Genomic DNA, 23,359 nt, shown 5'->3' with positions numbered 1-23,359 from the left:
ATAAAAGACAACATATAAATAATAAATGTAATAAATAGCAGTAATGCAGTACCGCTGCGAATCAGCAGCTCACCAAAGGTACACAGGATGACTGTATCCCCTTCAAACACCATTCCTTATGGCTTAGCAGCAGTATTAATGCAGGGAGGAAAACCTCCTCAACCAGCCAAAGGAGGATGTGTGTTACAGTAATGTGGGTAATTACTTGCAGCTAAACACATCACAAAAGTTGCGGCAACCATGGGAGATAATGTAAGATGTCTATGTTGACATAGCAAAGCCACTGGGTACAATGCATGAAGTGAATGCATAGCACCAGCACTGAATCCTGACCCATTCATTTCAACACCCCATCACTCTCCTTCATGGTCAAATAGCCCTTACACAGCCTGGAGCTGTGTTTGGAGTCATTGTCCTGTTGAAAAATAAATGATGGTGCAACTAAACGCAAACCAGATGGAATAGCATGCCGCTGCAAGATGCTGTGGTAGCCATGCTGGTTCAGTATGCCTTCAATTTTGAATAAATCCCCAACAGTGTCACCAGCAAAGCACCCCCACACCATCACACCTCCTCCTCCATGCATCACGGTGGGAACCAGGCATGTAGAGTCCATCCGTTCACCTTTTCTGCGTCGCACAAAGACACGGTGGTTGGAACCAAAGATCTCAAATTTGGACTCATCAGACCAAAGCACAGATTTCCACTGGTCTAATGTCCATTCCTTGTGTTCTTTAGCCCAAACAAGTCTCTTCTGCTTGTTGCCTGTCCTTAGCAGTGGTTTCCTAGCAGATATTCTACCATGAAGGCCTGATTCACACAGTCTCCTCTTAATAGTTGTTCTAGAGATGTGTCTGCTGCTAGAACTCTGTGTGGCATTGACCTGGTCTCTAATCTGAGCTGCTGTTAACCTGCGATTTCTGAGGCTGGTGACTCGGATGAACTCATCCACCGCAGCAGAGGCGACTCTTGGTCTTCCTTGCCTGGGGCGGTCCGCATGTGAGCCAGTTTCTTTGTAGCGCTTGATGGTTTTTGTGACTGCACTTGGGGACACTTTCAAAGTTCTTCCAATTTTTCGGACTGACTGACCTTCATTTCTGAAAGTAATGATGGCCACTCGTTTTTCTTTACTTAGCTGCTTTTTTCTTGCCATAATACAAATTCTAACAGTCTATTCAGTAGGACTATCAGCTGTGTATCCACCTGACTTCTCCACAACGCAACTGATGGTCCCAACCCCATTTATAAGGCAAGAAATCCCACTTATTAAACCTGACAGGGCACACCTGTGAAGTGAAAACCATTTCAGGTGACTACCTCTTGAAGCTCATCAGGAGAATGCCAAGAGTGTGCAAAGCAAAGCAAAAGGTGGCTACTTTGAAGAACCTAGAATATGACATACTTTCAGTTGTTTCACACTTTTTTGTTAAGTATATAATTCCACATGTGTTAATTCATAGTTTTGATGCCTTCAGTGTGAATCTACAATTTTCATAGTCATAAAAATAAAGAAAACTTTTTGAATGAGAAGGTGTGTCCAAACTTTTGGTCTGTACTGTACCTTAGACCTCTTGCAAGCACACCCCGACGTGCGTTTCGCTCGGCTTCTTCAAGGGGAGTGAATATTAGTGGCATATTGCTAGAACAGAGTGTCCGAAATTCTGGAGAGCACCCCGCCCATGTGTGCTTTGATCTTTATTCATTATTGTGGGACTTCCAAAAATAATCGAGTGGGCTCTCATAGAAATGTATAGAGTGCAGTTGGCATGCATGGAGCACTCTTCCGAACTTTAGGCACGCTGTTCTAGAGATAGGTGCAGGTGCCAGGGGTGGGACCTGCACCTATCTGACATTGGTCGCATATCCTAGTGATGTGCCACCAATATTCCAGGTGATACAACCCCTCTAACAAGAACACCATTACTTGCCAATGGTTCTGTTCAGAGACTTTAGAGAGACCAAGGGGAGAACTGCAACCTACAACATTACTGTTGTCCATACACTGCTATTACATAGAAACATAGAATGTGTCTGCAGATAAGAACCATTTGGCCCATCTAGTCTGCCTAATATACTAAATACTATGGATAGCCCCTGGCCCTATCTTATATAAAGGATGGCCTTATGCCTATCCCATGCATGCTTAAACTCCTCCACTGTATTTGCAGCTACCACTTCTGCAGGAAGGCTATTCCATGCATCCACTTCTCTCTCAGTAAAGTAATACTTCCTAATATTACTTTTAAAACTTTGCCCCTCTAATTTAAAACTATGTCCTCTTGTAGCAGTTTTTCTTCTTTTAAATATTCTCTCCTCTTTTACCTTGTTGATTCCCTTTATGTATTTAAAAGTTTCTATCATATCCCCTCTGTCTCGTCTTTCTTCCAAGCTATACATGTAAAGGTCCTTTAATATTTCCTGGTAAGTTTTATCCTGCAATCCATGTACCAGTTTAGTAGCTCTTCTCTGTACTCTCTCCAAAGTATCAATATCCTTCTGGAGATATGGTCTCCAGTACTGAGCACAATACTCCAAATGAGGTCTCACAAGTGCTCTGTAGAACGGCATGAGCACCTCCCTCTTTCTACTGGTAATGCCTCTCCCTATACACCCCAGCATTCTGCTAGCATTTCCTGCTGCTCTATGACATTGTCTGCCTACCTTTAAGTCTTCTGAAATAATGACCCCTAAATCCCTTTCCTCAGATACTGAGGTTAGGACTGTATCCCTGTTTATATTCTGCTCTTGGGTTTTTACGTCCCAGGTGCATTATCTTGCACTTATCAACATTACATTTTAGTTCCCATATTGGGGAAGGATTGCACAGTCTTATATGTCTTGGAACTGTACCTTTTTTATTGTCGGATGTACTATTCCTATTCTGCACTTTAGTAAAGAGAGACTTTATTACCAACTGGCCTGGTTGCTGACTCCACCATTCTCCTGCTTTACTCCCCGACCAAGATTTAACATTAAGGGAGCCCCAAATACCACCAGGCAGAAGCAACAATATCAGGGTGTACACCGAGGAAAGAAAGTGTGCACCCTGCATGTCCCCAGGGAGCACCAGAGGGAGAGATTACCACTGTGAATTGTAAGTACTGCTACCACCCTCAAGGCTACAACCACCACTCCCATCATCCTCGCCTCCCCTCCAGTTTGCTGCACATTATATATAGTACATGGAATTAATATCATTTACAAAGTAAACCTCCAGTAGATGGCAGCCTTGTCCTTAACTGTTCACTTTAGTATCACAGTAATCGCTTTAATATCCAACCAAAGCTAGACTCTATATGAAGATTATACACAGGAAAAATTAAATCATAAGATTATTTTTTTAGATAACAAGGAATGCATCAGTTCTATTGACGAAATATTAAAAAACAAAAGGTTATAAGGAATAGTGCCATTAAAACATAAGGGACAACAATACTGAGGAATCTCATGGTCGACCCATAGAAGAATGATGGCAATAAATGGGGCAGAAATTTAAATCTATTATGCAACATTTCAGTCTCTAATAAAAATATGTATACCCCGTCACAGCCATTTTGTATTTGTCTCAATGTATCTGAAATAAATGAAACCTGCAAATTATCTTCATTTAAAATGTCCTATTGCTTTGTATCTACAGGCTATGCAGGCTTATGCACCTCTATGGTAACACACTACATACAAACCTTGTGTAGTCTGTTCCTGCATGTCCACCATTTTTTGCTAAACTACTGAATGCATGTTTGGTGTAAAAGTCTGTGCCTGTAGGATTAGACTACACAGGGTTTGTTTGTAGTCTGTTGTCATAGATACACAAAGGTTCGCATACAAGCTATGTAAGCAAAACATGTTTAATCAAGATCATTTCCATCATTTACATTTTAGACGAGGTAGTAAGGGGGGGGGGGGCGGGGGTTAATTTTCCAAGTTGGACATCACCATATATTCAATGTGACAAATCTAATAAAATAAAAAAAATAAAATGTGCAGAGTAACAGGGTTGATGTTCCTGGAGGGATACACCAAATGGAAAAGGATTTAGGAAAACTAGAGGAATGGTCAAAAATCTGCCAACTAAAATTCAATGTTGATAAGTGCAAGATAATGCACCTGGGGTGTAAAAACCCAAGAGCAGAATATAAAATCAGTGATACAGTCCTAACCTCAGTATCTGAGGAAAGTGATTTAGGGGTCATTATTTTAGAAGACTTTAAGGTAGGCAGACAATGTCACAGAGCAGCAGGAAATGCTAGCAGAATGCTTGAGTGGCATTACCAGTAGAAAGAGGGAGGTGCTCATGCCGCTCTACAGAGCACTAGTGAGACCTCATTTGGGGTATTGTGCTCAGTACTGGAGACCATATCTCCAGAAGGATATTGATACTTTGGAGAGAGTTCAGAGAAGAGCTACTAAACTGGTACATGGATTGCAGGATAAAACTTACCAGGAAAGATTAAAGGACCTTAACATGTATAGCTTGGAAGAAAGACGAGACAGAGGGGATATGATAGAAACTTTTAAATACATAAAGGGAATCAACAAGGTAAAAGAGGAAAGAATATTTAAAAGAAGAAAAACTGCTACAAGGTGACATAGTTTTAAAGTAGAGGGGCAAAAGTTTAAAAGTAATATCAGGAATATAATTACCAGATGTGGATTCAGTTACATATTTATTCCCAGAATATTTGTACAGTCACTCAGAATTGAGAAAGCTCATTGGAAGAACGAGTGAAACGTTTTCAATAAATCTACAGTACGTCCAGTTGCCTTGATTTATTCTTAACAGATAAATATCAGGAAGAATTACTTTACTGATAGAGTAGTGGATGCATGGAATAGCCTTCCTGCAGAAGTGGTAGCTGCTAATACAGTGAAGGAGTTTAAGCATGCATGGGATAGGCATAAGGCCATCCTTCATATAAGATAGGGCCAAGGGCTATTCATAGTATTTAGTATATTAGGCAGACTAGATGGGCCAAATGGTTCTTATCTGCCGACACATTCTATGTTTCTATGCCTCTTTTGCAGAAAACCATAAAAAAAGTGTTCCAATTTGCTCATTTTAACCACTTCAACCCCGCTAGCTAAACTTAATGACCAGGCCACTTTTTACACTTCTGCACTACACTACTTTCACCATTTATTGCTCGGTCATGCAACTTACCACCCAAATGAATTTTACCTCCTTTTCTTCTTACTAATAGAGCTTTCATTTGGTGGTATTTCATTGCTGCTGACATTTTTACCTTTTTTGTTATTAATCGAAATGTAAAAAATTTTTTGCCAAAAAATGACATTTTTCACTTTCAGCTGTAAAATTTTGCAAAAAAAAAACGACATCCATATATAAATTTTTCGCTAAATTTATTGTTCTACATGTCTTTGATAAAAAAAAATGTTTGGGCAAAAAAAAAAATGGTTTGGGTAAAAGTTATAGCGTTTACAAACTATGGTACAAAAATGTGAATTTCCGCTTTTTGAAGCAGCTCTGACTTTCTGAGCACCTGTCATGTTTCCTGAGGTTCTACAATGCCCAGACAGTAGAAAAACCCCACAAATGACCCCATTTCGGAAAGTAGACACCCTAAGGTATTCGCTGATGGGCATAGTGAGTTCATAGAACTTTTTATTTTTTGTCACAAGTTAGCGGAAAATGATGATTTTTATTTTATTTATTTTTTTCTTACAAAGTCTCATATTCCACTAACTTGCGACAAAAAAAATAAAATTCTAGGAACTCGCCATGCCCCTCACGGAATACCTTGGGGTGTCTTCTTTCCAAAATGGGGTCACTTGTGGGGTAGTTATACTGCCCTGGCAATTTAGGGGCCCAAATGTGTGAGAAGTACTTTGCAATCAAAATGTGTAAAAAATGGCCTGCGAAATCCGAAAGGTGCACTTTGGAATATGTGCCCCTTTGCCCACCTTGGCTGCAAAAAAGTGTCACACATCTGGTATCGCCGTACTCAGGAGAAGTTGGGGAATGTGTTTTGGGGTGTCATTTTACATATACCCATGCTGGGTGAGAGAAATATCTTGGCAAAAGACAACTTTTCCAATTTTTTTATACAAAGTTGGCATTTGACAAAGATATTTTTCTCACCCAGCATGGGTATATGTAAAATGACACCCCAAAACACATTCCCCAACTTCTCCTGAGTACGGCGATACCAGATGTGTCACACTTTTTTGCAGCCTAGATGCGCAAAGGTGCCCAAATTCCTTTTAGGATGGGCATTTTTAGACATTTGGATCTCAGACTTCTTCTCACACTTTCGGGCCCCTAAAAAGCCAGGGCAGTATAAATACCCCACATGTGACCCCACTTTGGAAAGAAGACACCCCAAGGTATTCAATGAGGGGCCTGGCGAGTTCATAGAATTTTTTTTTTTTGCATAAGTTAGCGGAAATTGATTTTTTTTTTGTTTTTTTCTCACAAAGTCTCACTTTCCGCTAACTTAGGACAAAAATTTCAATCTTTCATGGACTCAATATGCCCCTCACGGAATACCTTGGGGTGTCTTCTTTCCGAAATGGGGTCACATGTGGGGTATTTATACTGCCCTGGCTTTTTAGGGGCCCTAAAGCGTGAGAAGAAGTCTGGAATATAAATGTCTAAAAAATGTTATGTATTTGGATTCCGTGAGGGGTATGGTGAGTTCATGTGAGATTTTATTTTTTGACACAAGTTAGTGGAATATGAGACTTTGTAAGAAAAAACAAACAAAAAAATATATATATTTCCGCTAACTTGGGCCCAAAAAATGTCTGAATTGAGCCTTACAGGGGGGGTGATCAATGACAGGGGGGTGATCAATGACAGGGGGGTGATCAGGGAGTGTATATGGGTGATCACCCCTCTGTCATTGATCACCCCCCTGTAAGGCTCCATTTAGACGTCCGCATGTGTTTTGCGTATCCGATCCATGTATCCGTAAAAATCATACGGACGTCTGAATGGAGCCTTACAGGGGGGTGATCAATGACAGAGGGGTGATCAATGACAGGGGGGTGATCAGGAAGTCTATATGCGTGATCACCCCCTTGTCATTGATCACCCCCCTGTAAGGCTCCATTCAGACGTCCGTATGCGTTTTGCGGATCCGATCCATGTATCCGTAAAAATCATACGGACGTCTGAATGGAGCCTTACAGGGGGGTGATCAATGACAGGGGGTGATCAGGGAGTGTATATGGGATCACCCCCCTGTCATTGATCACCCCCCTGTAAGGCTCCATTCAGACGTCCGTATGATTTTTACGGATCCATGGATACATGGATCGGATCCGCAAAACACATGCGGACGTCTGAATGGAGCCTTACAGGGGGGTGATCAATGACAGGGGGTGATCAGGGAGTGTATATGGGTGATCACCCCCCTGTCATTGATCACCCCCCTGTAAGGCTCCATTCAGACGTCCGTATGATTTTTACAGATCCATGGATACATGGATCGGATCCGCAAAACACATGCGGACGTCTGAATGGAGCCTTACAGGGGGGTGATCAATGACAGGGGGTGATCAATGACAGGGGGTGATCAGGGAGTGTATATGGGTGATCACCCCTCTGTCATTGATCACCCCCCTGTAAGGCTCCATTCAGACGTCCGTATGTGTTTTGCGGATCCGATCCATGTATCCATGGATCCGTAAAAATCATACGGACGTCTGAACGGAGCCTGACAGGGGGGTGATCAATGACAGGGGGGTGATCAATGACAGGGGGGTGATCAGGGAGTTTATATGGGGTGATCATGGGTGATCAGGGGTTCATAAGGGGTTAAAAAGTGACGGGGGGGGTGTAGTGTAGTGTGGTGTTTGGTGCGACTTTACTGAGCTACCTGTGTCCTCTGGTGGTCGATCCAAACAAAAGGGACCACCAGAGGACCAGGTAGCAGGTATATTAGACGCTGTTATCAAAACAGCGTCTAATATACCTGTTAGGGGTTAAAAAAAATCACATCTCCAGCCTGCCAGCGAGCGATCGCCGCTGGCAGGCTGGAGATCCACTCGCTTACCTTCCGTTCCTGTGAGCGCGCGCGCCTGTGTGCGCGCGTTCACAGGAAATCTCGGCCCTCGCGAGATGACGCGTATATGCGTCACTGTGCGCAGGGCTGCCGCCTCCGGACCGCACATCTGTGTTAGGCGGTCCGGAGGCGGTTAAAGGCCCTTTTCACACAAGCGAATTTTCCACCTGGCTACAATGCATGAAGTGAATGCATAGCACAGCACTGAATCCTGACCCATTCATTTCAATGAGTCTGAGCATTGTTTTTCACGCATCATTTCTGCATTGCGTAAGAATTGCAGCATGTTCTATATGCTGCGTTTTTCGCACAGCCCTGGCCCCATAGAAGTGAATGGCACTTCAGTGAAAAATACATTGTATTCAGGAAAAAACTGAAACACCGAACGCAATCAGTGACAAAACTAAACTTGCTTGGGAAATGGTGCGAGTTTCACTGAATGCATCCTGACATAATCCGTATCGTTCATATGAAAGAGGCCTTAGGTCCAGGGTTCAGTAATCCTCTGATATCACTGGTGGTAATGGCATGTGGGGGAGATCCTGATGTCTGATAACCCGACCCCACAAGAAACCAAACTCATTCCAAACATGTTTCTGGTTGCCACTAGAGGGTGCTCACGGCATATTGATTTACCATACAGTTCAATGGGAGCTGTATAGTAAAAAAAACTGGTTAAAAAAACCTCTGACCCTCTATTTGAATTTTATAATTGCATCTACCTGTATTTAGATGAATAATTTCCCCAAGCTATTGGACCTCTATTAACAAATAGATAATCACACACTCCAAGAATAGGAAGGAAAGGAAATAGGCACTTTTCCATTTCCATAAACCCACTTGGACACAACTTTTAAAAATCCAACCCCAAGTAGCTGCAGGAGCCACATACGTGGGTTCTTAAAGCCACATGTTGCATTTGAGACACTGGTTGAATTTTTTATTTTTGAGCATTTCCCATACTGAATTATTTTTTTTATTCTTTAATAAAGTCACCATCACAAACAGCAAGACAAAAAAATGGTTTTCTTCTAGGAGAAGTTGCTTCATTAATGTAGATTGGAAGCTCTTTTTCATTGTTTTCGCTCTTTCTCTGTTTACTTTTATGTATTGTGCAATTATTCTGGAACTTAATTTGCATTTCTTGCGTTTTTAATAATTACTAATTCTTACAAAGCACTTTGCATAATTGAAATTAAAGTCACATTAAGACCCTTTTCATATAATTTAATTTTGTTAGCAGAGGAACATGGAGATAATGACTTGTCTCAAAGCACAAATGACTGACATTGTTTTTCAAAATAAGTTCTCTTCCAAATTTTGCTCATTCCTAATCGAATCCTTGTTTACTTGCGACACAAAACAGCAGCAGCAGAAATAACTTATTCCATTTATTATTCTTACTTGTTATAGCAAAATAATTACCGCTGTGTGCCTGTGCTGTGTGATGCATTTACATGGATTAGTCAACTTTCCCGAATAAACTTTTTGCTAGTCTCTTGTGACTTAACAGAGTTAATAAATGAGCAGAAAATGAATGACTTTCCGATTTATTAATGTTTCCTGACACCTCCGTGCTAAAGGATGACATTCACCTTGATGATACCTACAGAATGGTTAAACCTTTTAATGGCTGCTATTTGCACCTCTATGGCCAAGTCAATTCAATCTTTTTGTGGTTGATTAAACCTTAACCATATTTTATTTTCTATTTCTATTTTGTTGTCATTTAATATTAGAATTTTGTAGCATGACATATTTACTTAGGAAAGCATAATTTTACTATTATATGTGATTTTTATAATTGATATGAGAAAGAGTCACTAAGTTGAAAGTTCATGCTGTGCTGGGCCTGATGATTCTGATATTTGCTTAGGCTATGTACTCCTTCAGGGGAAATTTTTTATGATTGCATTTGAGTCATTTTGGGCTAAAAATCATTTTCTCTAATGGTCTTTATTACAATATTGAGCTGTTCTGTCACAAAGGGTTAACTGTCTAGCCAGTAGTGTGGCATCAGAGGGGGTGTTTAATGCAGGGGCCATAGTTACCCCAAGGAGAACTCGCCTGTCCACCCAAAATGTGGAGAGACTGACCTTTGTCAAGATGAATCAGTCGTGGATCAGCCAGGATTTCCACCCACCAATGCCTGATGCATCAGGCTAGATCGTCCATGTTGCCTTACCCAAACCTTTACAAAAGAGATTGGTTTCTTCAAGCTACCTGCCTTAGCTACTATTCTGTTGCTGCCACCCACCTGATGCCACACATCTGATGCCAAGTGCTCCTTCTTTCACCCACCCATCTTCAGCTGGTACTCGTATTGCCACCCACCCACCTCCCCACTCTGTCACTGGGTCACTCTGTGGTCTCCCGATGCTGCTGCCACCTCCACACTATGTCACCTTGCCACTCTGTGGTCTCCTCATGCTGCTGCTACCTCAACACTATGTCACCTTGTCACTCTGTGGCCTCCTCATGCTGCTTCTGCCACCTCCACACTCTGTCATTGTGCCACTCTGTGGTCTCCAGATGCTGCTTCCACCTCCACACTATGTCATTGGGCCACTCTGTGGATTTCTCATGCTGTTTTCACCCTCCCCACTTCATGACTGTGCCACTATTTTGCCCTTTTCTCCTGGTTGACATGATCATTTATTTGACCCTTCTGATCTTTCAGAAAGAAGGAAAAATGAGACACACAACGGATCCTGACTGTGTAGCAGCTGTAAGGACTGTATGGCCCCATCAGAATTGGCTTATGATTTGGTAGCCAAAAGCAGGAGTGGGTACAAAACACAGAAGACATGCAAATATTCCATTCACGTGTCATCTCTGTTTTGGATCCACTCCTGTTTTTTTTGGGCATTAGCAATACTGATGGATTACTGCACCAAATGCTGACCGAGTGAAGGTGGATGCTCAACAGACATGATCCATTTTTTTGGGGTTATTGTTCTGACGGATCAGAGGAAGGGCAAAATAATCAGTGACGTCAACACAAACTTACTGGCTGACACCCTCTCCACTCTGTCAGGGGGGGCTCTACTTGTATAAGCGTTTAATAGAAGAGGTTCTGTAGACATCTATTTGGAATCAGCTAACAACTGTGTAAAAGAAGTGTGTTCTTTCACGCTATAGTAGAATCTTGGGCCTCTGCACGGTTCTTTATACCTGACGCTAACATCGACCTGTAAGGCTGAGTTCACACTTAGTTTTTTTATCAAATTTGGCCACGTAACTGCCCAAAGAAGTGAAGTGTGCAGTAATTCTAAGAGCGACGCACTATGCATGTTGCTGCAAGAGACAGTGTTCTACACCACTATATAGGCTCTCTGCAGCCAGGAAATAGCAGTTTTTTAACACGATTCGACACAAATTAATTTGGATCAAATCAAATATTTTCAGAAAATGTGTCGAACTGACCGAATAAATTTTTTTAGAATTCGCTCTATTCAACTTGTATCCAGAATATATTTAGGCTTTTACTTGGTTCTAGCAGACTTTGGCATAAACTGGTAGGCAAACTTAAGTACTTGAGTCTATTCTGGCAATGGACTTTAGGACTGTTCTGGTATCTCTGGAGTGGGGTGGCTTTGGCTGTTGACATCCTTGTGACAGGCTACAGGTAAATCTGCAAGGAGTCATTGTGCTCTATGAACTGCTTCTCTCTGGCATCCTCTCACTGCTACATCTTGGCACGTCTGCATATAATGCTGCCCTGGCTAAGACTGGTTAGCAATTAAACATAGTAGCAGGGTGTAGAAATGGGAATACCACTGTGGGGTATTACACATCCACCTGAAAAAGCTCTAAAGTCATGCCCACTAGTGCTCTCACTTCTACCTAATTTGCATTCTGCCACCTGTTTTCAGGCAAGACAGCTCACCGGAAATGGGGGCGTGTCAAATCCTGAGCCTGACAAAAGAATTGCTTTTACACAGCATTTGAAGATTATACACTGTGTGTCTAAGTGTGATTTCCCCCTGCTTATCTGTTCTGAAAACAAACATTGTGGGTAGTAAGGAAAAGTAGGTCACACTAGCACAGTGCTAGCCGGTTTTATAAAAGGGATATGCCTTCTGCTTTTGAGTGAAATGCATCTAGCTGTGCAGCTGAAACAGGGAGTATGATGGCCAAAAAAGACTCTAGGGATGCCCAAAACACCACCTCCTTCACATTTACTATTGTATAAATAAACACAGCCATTATGCAACCTTTTTTTTGAAAACTCGGGTACAATTTAAAATTCTCCAGCTATTGACCACCATATGTGGGCAGGGTTTTGGCTGAGTGCAGCATTTAGACCATCTGTTCTTATCCTCACTAAGAGGGACAACAGGTAGTCCATTGGCAGGGAAAGAGGATGCATGGTAGGCAGCAAGTTAAAAAGACCTTGTAGCATACAAAAACTGGATCAGAGGAACCAGCCTAGACATGAATGGTGTGTATGATGGAGATCCAGGAAAACTACCAGGGGGTCTGAAGACTAAATAATGTCAATGCCTCCTATGCCCTTCCTTTTACATGGCCTAGCTAAGTAATGCATGTGGTTTCCCAACTGTTGGCAGCTATAGTGAACTAGTGGCACCAGTAGCATTACTAGAACTAGGTACATTTTGCATTCTGAAGGACCTTTCCTGTCCTGAATTATCAGGTCACTGCATAATACTTACCGTATTTTTCATCCTTTAAGACTCACCTGCCCATAAGACACACCTAGGTTTTAGAGGAGGAGAATAATAAAAATTAAACTTTTCATTAGACCTCAGATCAGACCTGCAATCAGACCCCCAATGTTAATCAGACCTCAGCTCAGAGCTCCAATCAGACCCCCAATATTAATATGACCCTCAATCAAACCTCAGCTCAGACCACAATGTGAATAACCCCAATCAGACCTCAGATCAGAGCCCCAATGTGAACGACCCCCCAGAACTCAGATCAGAGCCCCAATATGAATAAGAACTCACCATTCAGACCTCAGATCAGACCCCAAATGTGAATGACTACCAGACCTCAGATAATAGCCCTATTCAGACATTTAGACCTCAGATCAGATGGGAATAACCCCCAGACCTTAGATAACAGCCCCATTTCATAATGGAAGCGCTCATTAGTATTCACCCCATAAGACGCACTGAAATTTCCCCCAAATTTTCTCGGGGGGAAAGTGCATATTATGTGGCAAAAAATACGGTAATTCAACCTTTAATGCTGCTGCAGGAATATTCAACTCGTACAATGCTGACATATTTCTCCACAGATTACAATACAATGATGGCGTTCCAAGCATGAATGTTTTGTTTGCCAATACCTTATTGTCAAAGGACCCTTCCAATAAGTTGTGATTATCCAAAGCAGGGAACTTCTTTAACATATGAATGAAAGGATCACCACAAAGCTCCCGCATGTACGAATTTTAAAAGACAAAGAAAAAAAGATGGAGTGGAATACAGTGCATACAGATGCAGAAGATTTATTATGACTCCTATGACTAAATTGGGGGAAACAGTTGCATGTCTGCAGGTTTCAACTTTTTGAACACCACTGTGCCTACATTCAGGTGCATGTGGCGTTTCTACATCGCCTTCGCCACTGTGTCTTCTACGTTGCATAAAGGGCTGGAGTAGATTTCAATCTAAGCGGAGGATGCACCTCATTATAAATTAAGCAAATCCTATAGTGGCACAACGGTGGTAAAACGCTGGTCTTTTATAAATGATTACGAGGTCTGATAAGTGCAGTGTATGCACTGTGCTGGTATTGTTTTTATAAATTGGGTTTACTTGCCCTTTAAGTGGGCTGCTTAGTGTGACGCTATCACCCTTGCATTCTCTTAGCGCTTACAGTCCCCATATATAAGAATTGGACAGATGTTTTGTTAAAAGTCACAGCAAGCAGTTAATGAAGCTAAGATAGTAATTGTTAATTTGTTGAATTAAACTATGCAGCGTGCATGCGAGGATGCTATTTTTGGATGGGGGGGGGGGGTAGGGGAAGCGATGAAGGATTTGATTCAGCCAAAAATAATGGAACAATGAATTCTGAGCATTTTCAATGATGTCAAAACAGAGTAATTGCATAGAAGCGCTGGAACAAAAATTCTCAATTAATAACTCATTTTCTTAATGCCAAATTTGAAACTGAAACTTCTGCGTTGTTGCCTTGGCATTTGTGAAACCCACCTCCTTTGTTATATGCTTGCATCAGTATTTTGTAATGGCCGTATGTTTAGTAGTTTCCAGTCTGCATAGTGTAGTAGTAGTATCTTCCTGCAGCTATATGGAAACTGTCAGCAAGTGGCTATTGATGGATCAAAGAAGTCTGTAACGTGGAGCAAGCTATCTATGGCTTTTCTGTGACATTTTTAAAGGAGCTAACCAAGTATTGATAATGGTGACCTATCCTCAGGATAGGTCATCATTATCACATTGGTGGGAATCTGAGTACCAGCACCCCGGCCCATAAGCTGTTTCAGGGAGCCTGGTGAGTGAATCCGGCTCCAGATAGCTTTCTAAGAACAGCACCGTACATCGCATAGAAGCAGTGCTTGGTATTGCAGCTCAGCCACATTGGCTTCAATGGGGCTGAGCTGCAACTAGGCCATGTGACCGATGTATGATGATGTCACCTGGCCTAGGAAAATACTGCAGAGCTCACAGCTGATCGACATGCCCCCACTGATCTAATGTTGATGACCTATCCAGAGGATAGGTAATCAATATAAATTCCCAGTAGTGATGAACAAAGTAGACTTTGATCCGAATTTCAGGATTAATTTGATTCGCAGCAAAGCCAAATTTCCCCAAGCTTCATGGTAGCAAATCAATATAATCTGAAATACTGTAAAATAAATAAATAAGATACCTGATCCATTTTCCGCCACCATCTTGCTTGAAGATCTCGGCCGAAATCCTGTGTGCTGTGACATATGACGTCACCAAGCCCGCTGGCGTAATGACGTAATCTCGGGCCAGAGCTTCGAGCAAGATGGTGGCAGCCGGCTTGTCGAGAGCAAACAGATCAGGTAAGTGATTTATTTCTTTTTTAAATTTACACTGTATGATCGTAGCATCTGAGGGGTACAATGACGGGGGGCAATTGCTGCTCCCTTTCATTGCACCCACTACTTACAAAGAATTTTTTTTTTTTTTAAATTCGGCGAAGCAACCAAATCGAATTTTACTAAACTTTGTTCCTCACTAAATCCAAGATAACCCCTTTAAACCACTTCACATCTGGGCCATTGCCCCCTTCCTGACCAGGCCTAATTTTGCAAATCTGACATATCTCACTTTATGTGGTAATAACTTTGGAACGCTTTTACTTATGCAAGCAATTCAGAGATTGTTTTCTCGTGACACATTGTACTTCATGATAGTCATAAATTTGAGTCAATATATTTCACCTTTATTTATGAAAAAATACTAAATTTACCAAAATTTTTGAAAAATTAGCAATTTTCAAAATTTTCATTTATCTGCTTTTAAAACAGAAAGTGATGCCTCATAAAATATTTATTACTTAACATTCCCCATATGTCTACTTTATGTTGGCATCAATTTGTAAATGTAATTACATTTTTTTAGGATGTTAGAAGGCTTAGAAGTTTAGAAGCAATTCTTAAAATTTTTAAGAAAATTGACAAAACCCACTTTTTAAGGACCAGTTCAGGTCTGAAGTCACTTTGTGGGGCTTACATAGTGGATACCCCCATAAATAACCCCATTGAAGAAACTACAACCCTCAAGTTACTTAAAACCGATTTTACAAACTTTGTTAATCCCTTAAGGCATTCCACAAGAATTAATGGAAAATGGAGATCAAATTTTAAAATGTCACTTTTTGGGCAGATTTTCCATTTTAATCCAATTTTTCCTTTAACACATCGATGGTTAACAGCCAAACAAAACTCAATATTTATTACCCAGAATTCTGCGGTTTACAGAAACACCCCACATGTGGTCATAAACTGCTGTATGGGCACACGGCAGGGCGCATAAGAAAAGGAGCGCCACATGGTTTTTAGATGCCATGTCCCATTTGAATGCCTCCCTGATGCACCTTTACAGTAGAAACTCCCAAGAAGTGACCCCATTTTGGAAACTAGGGGATAAGGTGCCAGTTTTATTGGTACTATTTTTGGGTACATATGATTTTTTGATCATTCATTATAACACTTTATGGGGCAAGGTGACCAAAAAATTGGTTGTTTTAGCACAGTTTTTATATATGTATTTTTACAGCGTTCACCTGAGGGATTCGGTCAAGAGACATTTTTATAGAGGAGATCGTTATGGACGTGGCGATACCTAATATGTATACTTTTTCCTATTTATTAAAGTTTTACACAATAATGGCATTTTTGAAACAAAAAAATTATGTTTTAATGTGTCCATGTTCTGAGAGCTAAAGTTTTTTAATTTTTTGAGCAATTTTGTTATGCAGGGGCTCATTTTTTGCGGAATGAGGTGACAGTTTTATTGGTACCATTTTGTGGGACATACACCTTTTTGATCACTTGGTGTTGCACTTTCTGTGATGTGAGGTGACAAAGGTGTCACCACCAGACATCTGAGAAGCTCTGTCAGACGTTCTTCAGAACCTCCTGCTTGAGGTTCCTTTTGTTTTGTTTTCGTTTTCTCATCTCGTTAGCCTCTCTCAGCTGTCATGTAGTTGCACTGATTGCATCCCTTTAAATCCCTTCCCATACTGCATCACTTTGCGGTTTATACAACTTCCTGGAGTGTGTGCATGCTGGATGCTACTACTGAGTCTTCTACAGGTTTTGTTCATTCATTTGTGTTTTCCTGTTTGCTGGATCCCAGGTGACCCTGACTCCCTCCGTATCAAGTGTAGGGAGCCGGTGGTCGTGTCCCCTCACTATTATAGGGTGTTCAGGTGTTATACAGTCGAGGAACGGAAGATATGCAATCATTACCATTGAGATTTTTGCATAGGCTGAGCAGTTAGGGAGAGAGCCAGGTCTGTTGCAGGGCTTACCCTTTAGTTCCTTAGTTTTGGATCCAGTCAGTCGGATCTTCATTTTGTGTCTTCTAGTTTTCTGTACACCTTCCGTGACAAAAGGTGACAAAAATGGCTTTTTTGGACACAGTTTTTTTTATGGTGTTTATCGGAACAGGTCGATCATGTGATATATTTATAGAGCCGGCCGTCACGGATGCGGCAATACCAAATTTGTCTATTTTATTTACTTATTTCTATTTTTTTTTTATTCCTTACTTGGGGATATTTCTTTTTTTACATGTGAAACTTTTTTTTTTCATTTTTTTTAACACTTTATTTTTTTATTTTTTATTTTACACTTTTTGTCTCCCATACGGTCATACAAGACCTCTGGGGGACATTTATTTAAATTCACTTTATTTTTTTCTTCACCTTTGATTTCCAGTTACAGGAGAAATACACCCCCCAGAGAGGCTGTACAGCACAATACAGCACTGTACAGCCTTAGTGACCTCACAGCTCCTGCACTCTCCGGCCCCAGCGATCACATGACCACCGGGCCGGAACAGGAAGCGCATAGCGCTTCCTGCACTGTATACACAGCGCTTAGCGAGCGCTATGTATACATCAATCTAGAAGGCAGGGACACCTGGGCACTGTCCCTGCCTTCTCTAAGGGTTGCCCTGCTGTCACTAACAGTGGGCAACCCGATCTGCAGCTGCACGATTAGCGTGCAGCTGCAGTTTCTGAATGGACGTTCAGGAACGTCCATTCAGAAATAGAGAGCCACCTCCCGGACGTTTATATTCTATAGGGCGGACAGAAGGTGGTTAATAAGTTCACCTTTCATAAATTCTTATACATGGTCTCAAATGATGGTCCTCCAAACAGGAAGATAATGGGAACTTTTATTAAACTACCTTTGATGTTCACAACAACCAATCACAGCACAGCTTAACTTTCATATTCTGCAATTCAATTTGACAGGTTTCATAAATAGCCCTCAGTATGATAAGTGCAATGTTAAGAGTTTCCTGCAACTAGAATATTGATGTAGTATCCTCAGGATACAGTATGTCATCAATATCAGATCGTTTGGGGTCTGATTCCTGGAACCCACACTGATTTTCTGTTTGAAGAGGCCTCTGGTGAGCGCTGGGGCCACTTCTTAGCCCTTCAATGTCATGTTCACCCGTCAAGTAGCCTAGGCGCAGCTCAGTCCCACTCAAGGGCATTCAAAATATAAGTTATAGTAATTGAGATGAGAATGGATCAGGGTCACAATGACAGTTTTTGATGTTTTCATAGTAAGAAAGAGATGTTATTGAAGTACAGATGGCATGAGTGGGAAATAGGGAAGAGACTGCTCCTCACAGAGGCTTCTTGTATGGGATGAAACGCTGAAAAGTGTCACACTGTGTGACGAGCCTCCCTAAGTATACAGTCCTGATCAAAAGTTTAAGACCACTTAAAAAATGGCAAAAAATCAGTGTTTAGCATGGCTGGATCTTAACAAGGTTCCAAGTAGAGCTTCAACATGCAACAAGAAGAAATGGGAGTGAGACAAAACATTTTTTAAGCATTCAATTTAATGAAAACAATGAATGAACTGAAACAGGCTGTTTTTCAGCTGATCAAAAGTTTAGGACCACACCTCAAAAAAAAAAAAAAATAACCCCCCCTCCCCCCAAAACAGAAATTCAACTTCCAAACATGAACTCAGTAATGAGTAGCTCCGCTGTTATTGTTGATAACTTCAAAAATTTGTTTCGGCATGCTTGATTAAAGCGTTTCCATGAGGTGAGTGGGAACATTTCTCCAAGTGGTGAAGACGGCTGCACGAAGGCCATCTACTGTCTGGAACTGTTGTCCATTTTTGTAAACTTCCCTTGCCATCTACCCCCAAAGGTTCTCAATTGGATTTAGATCAGGGGAACACGCAGGATGGGCCAAAAGAGTGATGTTATTCTCCTAGAAGAAGTCCCTTGTCCTACGGGCATTGTGCTGGTAAAAAAAAAAATCGGTCTTCCACTTGACTTTTTTGTTCCATAGCCCTCAGGATCATTTAAGAAATTCCAAATGACTGTCTTACTGCGTCCCACCTCAGCAGCGATGGCGCGCTGTGAGAGACCCTGCTTATGCAGTTCAACAACCCGACCACGTTCAAAAAGGGAGAGTTTTTTTGCCTTTGCCATCACAACGTATGACTACCTGACAGAAAATGACAATGAATCCACATCTTTGCACAGATTTGGCCTTTTAAAGGCATGTGGTCCTAAAATTTGGATCAGCTGAAAAACAGCCTGTTTCAGTTTAATCATTATTTTCAATTAATTGAATGCTCAAAAAATGTTTTGTCTCACTCTCATTTCTTCTTGTTGCATGTTGAAGCTCTACTTGGAACCTTGTTAAGATCCAACAATGTAAAATATGATTTTTTGCCATTTTTCAAGTGGTCTTAAACTTAAACCGGCTGTGTGATGGCTCTCCCCTTCCTCACATGAAGGTTATCTCAACGCTGCTGTTTTCAGATGGGTTTACATGTTGCACATGCGTTGCATTTTTTTTGGGTGGGGGTATTTTCTCTCCTTGGGGAGACAGCGCCTTAATCAGCGTAACGAGACTTAGACTTAGGCCTCTTGCACACGACCGTATGGTTTTGCGGTCCGTTTTAAACAGATCAGTTTTTTAGTGTTTCTGTTTTCGTTATTCTTATGTTCCGTTTTTCCATTTGGTTTCTGTTTGTGATCCGTTTTTTGCGGATCGGAAACGGAAAAGGGAAGCATGCAATAATGTTTAAACAGTAACTACAGTACATTAGAAAAATTGGGCTGGCCTAAAATTTTCAATAGATGGTTCCGCAAAAACGGAACGGATACGGAAGACATACGGATGCATTCCGTATTTTTTTTTTGCTGAATCATTGACTTGAATGGAGCCACGGATCGTTATTTTCGGGCAATAATAGGACAAGTTCTATCTTTCAGCAGAACAGAAATACGGAAACGGAATGCATATGGAGTACATTCCATTTTTCTTGCGGAACCATTGAAATGAATAGTTCAGCATATGGACCGCAAATGGAATCTGCAAAAACGGAACGGAAACCGAAAAGAAAAGCTTTCGTGTGCAAGAGGCCTTATAGGCCATACATGCTCCTCTAGAATTCTGGGAAGAAAGGGATGCAAAGCTTGTTAAGAGCTCATTTGCATCCCTTACTTCTCACTTTTGTTTTTGCTGAGGCTTTCCGTTAATGTGGCAAAAATACAGCATTTTCCATGATTACAGAAAACTGACGCAAAAAAGCTCCACGGCTGTCTTGTGTAAACCCCTCTTAAGGATGTTGTAATTAGCGTTTCATTTTTTTCTCACCAGTTGCTGATATTAAGTGGTCCTTAAAGGGGCAGTACACCAAATGCATGCAAACTTTCATTAGGATATACAAATTGGCAGAAGGGGAGCAAGCATGGTGGAAAGACATCACTGTAGATGGCAAGAACTCATTACCACAGTGTCAGTGACCATTTCCCACCTCCTTGTCTGGGCCCCTCTCCCTCTCTGCCATGCATTGTTCTGGCTGGGTGACTACTGTCCCAGAGAGCTCGGCCTAGCTTAGTGACAGTATTGTCTGCGGCAAACAATGTGCAAAAACGTGTGCTTTGATAAAACATCTATGGGAGAGTTATCAAACTGGTGTAAAATAGAACTGGCTTAGTTGCCCATAGCAACCAATCAGATTCCACCTTTCATTTTTCACAGCTCCTTTGGAAAATGAAAGGAGGAATCTGATTGGCTGCTATTGGCAACTAAGCCAGTTCCACTTTACACCAGTTTGATAAATCTCCTCCGTAATGTGTAATTAGCCTCAAAGGAAATGTGTAATAAAAAGCTACCAATGGTTTAATAACATGGAGCTATTTTGCAATGTTTGTGCTAGGTTTGTCAGAACATTGCCCTGCTTCCTAACTTCTCCGCTTAGCAGCCACAAAGGCTTAGAGGGAACCTTGGTCCTGCTTGTGAAGACCTACAGTAACTATGAACCCTGATCTTTGCTGTGTAGTTATTCTTCAGCGGTATTGATCCCACTTGGGTAAGAATATTGCTGTTTTTGGAAAAAACACTTTCTTCAAAGCTCGGGCAACCCCTTGATGTCATGGTCAATACTCAGGGTTGTGAAAATAGTGGAAGCAAGATAAGCAGCTGCTATGGGTCCCGAAATCAGAAGTTCTGCCGAAAGAGGACTGAAAGGTTTTATTTTCAGTATATACATTGACAGTATATACTGTGACATGAAATACAGTATATATGCATAGGAAACGGTAGCAGTGGCTGCCAGACCTGGTCTGAAAGAGCAATGTTGACTAGCTGCAAGAGTGAGGGGTTCCATGGAAGGATGGGGTTGCGAAGTAATTGCTGAGGTCGGGCGGCCCATTCAAAAATTTGTTGTGGGGCTCAATCAGTCCTAGTTACACCGTTGGCTATACTTATAACTCACAGACGTTCACATATCATAGGCCACTTTGGCATAACCTACGTTTGAATGTATGCAATGTATTTGCAAGTGCAGGAAGCACAGGGTTGGCAAAACACAAGGCCAGCTTGGCTTTGTAATTGCAATTCCTAGTATTAACTATCCTCAGCATGACGGCCTCTCTGTAGTTGTAAAACATTAAAGAGATAAAAGCCTGGAGACGAAGGGAAGTGTACTACATGGTGTCCTGCTGACACGCTGACATTGAAACATAAAGGGTTGAAGATGAAAGACAGGACTATGAGGTTGCTGTTTCAGCACCAATTGATGAGGTGACCATGAGTGACATTACAAGAGGACACTTAGAGGTGAGGTCATAAAACAAGACAGATTCATACTACAGTCATGCCACATTGCCGGAATCTGCTTAAGCTCAGGCTTGTTGGCCCAGCACTATTAAATAAGTAATATTTCTCTCTTCACTGAAACATTCTTTCCTCTGCCGCCTTTTGGCTGGAAATTCCAATTTATGTATTTTTATATTATATTTTTATATAATACTTATATTTTATATATACTTCTATTAATAGAGCTATAACATTCACAACTACACTATATGATCATAAGTATATGGAGTCCCTCCTGACGGCTACCTTCACATTTTTACCAGACCCATTGAAGACAGGTACGTAAAATTAAGTCATGTCATCTACAGTACATAGACAGACATATTTAACGCATGGGTCCTACTCAAAAACTTGAAAGTGTACCTAAACATTTGAATCAACTTTATTTAAACCATTTCTTAATGTCCTAAGATTAATTTTCGTAATATACAGTACAGACCAAAAGTTTGGACACACCTTCTCATTCAAAGAGTTTTCTTTATTTTCATGCCTATGAAGGCATCAAAACTATGAATTAACACATGTGGAATTATATACATAACAAAAAAGTGTGAAACAGCTGAAAATATGTCATATTCTAGGTTCTTTAAAGTAGCCACCTTTTGCTTTGATTACTGCTTTGCACACTCTTGGCATTCTCTTGATGAGCTTCAAGAGGTAGTCACCTGAAATGGTCTTCCAACAGTCTTGAAGGAGTTCCTAGAGATGCTTAGCACTTGTTGGCCCTTTTGCCTTCACTCTGCAGTCCAGCTCACCCCAAACCATCTCGATTTGGTTCAGGTCCGGTGACTGTGGAGGCCAGGTCATCTGGCGCAGCACCCCATCACTCTCCTTCATGGTCAAATAGCCCTTACTTTCAAAGTTTTCCCAATTTTTCGGACTGACTGACCTTAATTTCTTAAAGTAATGATGGCCACTTGTTTTTCTTTACTTAGCTGCATTTTTCTTGCCATAATACAAATTCTAACAGTCTATTCAGTAGGACTATCAGCTGTGTATCCACCTGACTTCTCCACAACGCAACTGATGGTCTCAACCCCATTTATAAGGCAAGAAATCCCACTTATTAAACCTGACAGGGCACACATGTGAAGTGAAAACCATTTCAGGTGACTACCTCTTGAAGCTCATCAAGAGAATGCCAAGAGTGTGCAAAGCAGTAATCAAAGAAAAAGGTGGCTACTTTGAAGAACCTAGAATATGACATATTTTCAGTTGTTTCACACTTTTTTGTTAAGTATATAATTCCACATGTGTTAATTCATAGTTTTGATGCCTTCAGTGTGAATCTACAATTTTCATAGTCATGAAAATAAAGAAAAGTCTTTGAATGAGAAGGTGTGTCCAAACTTTTGGTCTGTACTGTACTTTAAGGTTGTTGTTTTTTTCTTAACCGCTAACATGTCAGCTGCCTACTGGTGTGATGGTTTCACTGGGGCCACACTGACCGATGTACAGGTACGGTAGGACCATATCAGCACAGG

The sequence above is a fragment of the Bufo gargarizans genome, chromosome 1 (assembly GCF_014858855.1).
Source record: "Bufo gargarizans isolate SCDJY-AF-19 chromosome 1, ASM1485885v1, whole genome shotgun sequence".
NCBI lineage: Eukaryota > Metazoa > Chordata > Amphibia > Anura > Bufonidae > Bufo > Bufo gargarizans.
This window is presented reverse-complemented; position numbering follows the sequence as displayed.